A 3772-nucleotide genomic window follows, 5' to 3' on the forward strand; every position below is an offset into this window, starting at 1 on the left:
GTTCAACCCTGATGTCGTAACATTTTTTATTAAAGTAATATTGCAATTCATGATACTAACAAAAATCAAGAGGAAAGGAGAAAAAGAAATCTGAGAGAGAGAATGACTGCTTGTTTCAAGGAAGTATGGTCAGCTCAGCTCTTCCAAATAAGCAGCTGTGTAGAGTTTAATGCAGCTCCTTGTTGCATGGATGTATAGATGGTGTATATAATTATTAATAGATTTTAAAAGGATTATTTTAAAAGGGGCCAAATGGAAGAGCCAGATGTGGTACAGTTTCTGCATTTGCCATTTTTCTTTGGGAAAAAGACATGGGGAGGCTGAACTGTCAAAGTGGTACTGCAAGACAACAGATCCTGCTAAGTTGATATCCTCCTCTTCCTGACCGGTGCACCACTTTAGTGCCTCTCACACTGCATCTCATTCCTATGGGACTTTCAGTAGGAATGAGGCAAGAGTGCTGTTATGTATGTCCTATATGAAATAGCTCTGCAAATATCTGTTTAGCAGAAGTATAATCATGTGCATAGACCACAGTGCAAGTGATCAGCTCAGCAATCAAGAGCACTCAGTTACAGATGATCAGGATTTTGGGCAAAATATTTTATTAGAATAAACCCTTCTGCTTCTGCAAATGCTCCCTTAAATTGCCTGAAACTCTTTAGGTACCCTGCGGAATTGATTTGGCCTGAAACAATGGAAAAGAAAACAAAGCAAATCAAAGTTTTGATACAGAAAATAATTAATTAAACTAAGTTATATTGAAAACTAAAATAAACAATAATTAGCTATGTTATTCTGGTTGTTGAGTTGATCCTAAAGAAACTATGATTTCTGCTTCACCAAACATCTTGGATGACTGATAATATTTCACTGTTTCTGCCTAAAGTCTACTTATTTTCTCTCTGTGAATTCCACTCTAGAGGAAAAGAAGGGAACTGAGGGATACTAAATGCCTTTATTCAGCTCTTCTGAAGCATGCTACCCTCACGCACAGAACAGCTGGAAGTCAGGGTAGCCAAAGGAAGTGATCACCCTTCCTTTCCCAGAAGCAAAGCTACTGCAGTCCCTTGGTGAGGACAAGAAACAAATCTCTGCAGAAGTCTTGTTATAAAGCAGGTACTATACTGTAAAGATCAAGTTACATATTTCGGGTTTTCTCTGTGTGGATAAACTTTTTCCCTCCTGGTAGGGTATGGTTTTACTGTACAGCTGCATTTATTTACATGCCTTCCTGGAACTGCAAAAAATTCTTTGCCCAGATTTATAGGTTGGTATGTATGCAGCGGTTTGGCTTGTACTGAAGTTTTCTACACAGAACAAACCCGGTTCCTATTGGTACATGAGGTGTGTGTGGCAGCGGTGCTACCACCTGTGTTTTGTAGCCTAACCAGTACTTCAGCATTTCTTCTCTCTTCCTCTCCCCTCCTACCACCTGGGAACTGAGCATAGGCACAGGACTTGCACAGAAACAGGTGGTAAATCACCGCATTATTTCCTCAGGCCCAGGTAATTAGCAGTGCTGCTGGTTTTGAAGCAGGAGGACTAGCAACACAGTTTTCCAGCTAGACTTCATTTTTACAGAGGTAAGGCAAACCTTCAGCTGCATAAGATGTGGTGTTGAGAATTTACCTGTGGGGAAAGAGAGAGAGGAAGTAAAGATGACAAGGAAAGAAGACAGATCAAATTCCTGATTTTACAGAAATCTTTGCTATAACAAGTTTTGGAGCAGCTTTTAGTTATTAAGTGGGCACAGTCAAAATGCACATAGCTTTGTGCATGTGGAGGCAGTTTCTTTAAAGCCATGGTAAAGGCAACTCTGGAAAGAAGCAGTATTTACCCATGAAACGGAGAGGGTTTGTGCATTTGCGAACGCATTTTCTCTGTTCTGAATGTTACATGTTCAATTTCAGAGAAAAGTTCCTACTTCTGTGGCTTTCACTGTCAACAGTGAACCCTCACCCAAACTTTTGGCCCTTCCTAGGTGAAGGGCCTTTTTTTTTTTGTTGTTTTTTTGTTTGTTTTTTTTTTTGTTTTGTTTTTAAACCAAAGGGAGCTCTCACCCTCTCTCTTTCTTCCCCTCTTATCAGCCTAGAATCTGACAAGGGTTGGATAAAAGTGTAGGTTATTTCAAATAATAATTGGCTTATTTTCAGGATATTGGTAATAAGGCAGATATACACAGCAGTCCTGCAAACTGTCACACATTTTTAACTTTAAACATATTAGTAGTTTGAGACATTTAATGGAGAGCCATTTCTGGCTTCATCCTCAGTTGAGAGCATCCTAATTAAGTAGTTATTAGTGACTGAGAAACAGTGGCCTGAATTTACTGAGGGTATAATTCTGAGTTTAGCTGTGGCTTGAGATCTATCCGAATGAGTCTGAGAAAGTCTGAGCTTTCTGCTCTCAAGGTTTTCCCTTAGCAACTTACAAATGTCACTGTTTATGGCACTGGCAGCATTTAGAAGCTATAAAGCTATTGCTCTAGAAATCATTTTTATAATGTACAACCATTCAGTTTCAGACAGTGTAAATCAAGAAGAGAAACAGTTGAGTAAATTCTAGCTCTATCTTGAATAAATAGATGGCCTTTTTTGTTTTGTTTTGTTTTGCCAAATTTCAGGAGCTAAATTTCAGTCCAAGCAATTTTAGTTTCATCTAACTCTCTCTGCCTGCAATTAGTGTGAACAGTTTACAAAAGGGGTTGAAATTATCTCAGAACCATTTTCTTCAATTTAGATTTAGCCATTTGTCTAGTGGATAAAAGGGCTCTGTTTCTGATGGGCTGACCTCCATTTATCATGTGAATTTCTTGATCTTCTTGCAAATGTCAAACTGTGTAAAAATGCTTTAAGAGAAACAAATGATGCAGCCAGTTGAACTAACTCAGGAAAATAAAATATCTGCCAGAATTGTTTCTCCCAGAATATGGGAGTGGCTGGAATACTCTGGGGCAACACCACAGAGGAGCATTTAAAGCCAGCAAGAAGAACAAATTTTTAAAGAAGCAGTTGCCAGAGTAGAGGGGGAACCCTGTGGTTTGATCAAGTTGCTCAGTGAAAATAAAAACAAAATACTTAATCTGTCTTTAAAATATATGAAGTGAATCAGACACTGTAAGTAACCTTGCTGAGCAGAGCTGTGAAATTACTGAGTATTCACTTAATGCTCCATCTCTTGTTTAATAGACTTGTCCAAGGAAGAAAACGGGTAAGCAGGAGGATGGGTCATGTGCACAAGCAGTTCTTGTAGTGCTCTGATGAGCTGTCTCAGAACTGCCAGTGCAGAATTTCAGGCTTTAAAGTATCACTGTTTAACCCTTACTTTGTAGTGATACCCCAAATTATAAGCCTTATCTTAATTGCTTCCAGGTGCTAGATTTTCCACAAATAATTCATAAATGATTGTCCCTGCTCCTAAATAAGACTGTAAGAATGATTAACATTTTAAAATAAGTAATTAAAGCATTGAAACCCCTACCGTATCTAGCAAAATTAGCTGATTCAGATTCTGGATTTTTATTTTCAAGCCACCTGACTGGACAGTATTCCAACCTTTCCTTTCCTTTCCTTTCCTTTCCTTTCCTTTCCTTTCCTTTCCTTTCCTTTCCTTTCCTTTCCTTTCCTTTCCTTTCCTTTCCTTTCCTTTCCTTTCCTTTCCTTTCCTTTCCTTTCCTTTCCTTTCCTTTCCTTTCCTTTCCTTTCCTTTCCTTTCCTTTCCTTTCCTTTCCTTTCCTTTCCTTTCCTTTCCTTTCCTTTCCTTTCCTTTC

At 38.6% G+C, this 3772-nt stretch overlaps 1 long non-coding RNA gene across 2 annotated transcripts in view; it reads left to right on the forward strand.

The window, feature by feature from the left end:
- The first annotated feature begins 1443 nt into the window (after positions 1-1443).
- Positions 1444-3772, forward strand: part of LOC118177062 — a 7677-nt gene continuing 5348 nt past the window's right edge. For both annotated transcript variants that reach the window (XR_004755677.1, XR_004755672.1), the window contains exon 1: positions 1444-1586. This is a non-coding gene — a long non-coding RNA (uncharacterized LOC118177062). The remainder of the gene's footprint in view (positions 1587-3772) is intronic.

The sequence above is a fragment of the Oxyura jamaicensis genome, chromosome 1 (assembly GCF_011077185.1).
Source record: "Oxyura jamaicensis isolate SHBP4307 breed ruddy duck chromosome 1, BPBGC_Ojam_1.0, whole genome shotgun sequence".
Classification (NCBI taxonomy): Eukaryota; Metazoa; Chordata; class Aves; order Anseriformes; family Anatidae; genus Oxyura; species Oxyura jamaicensis.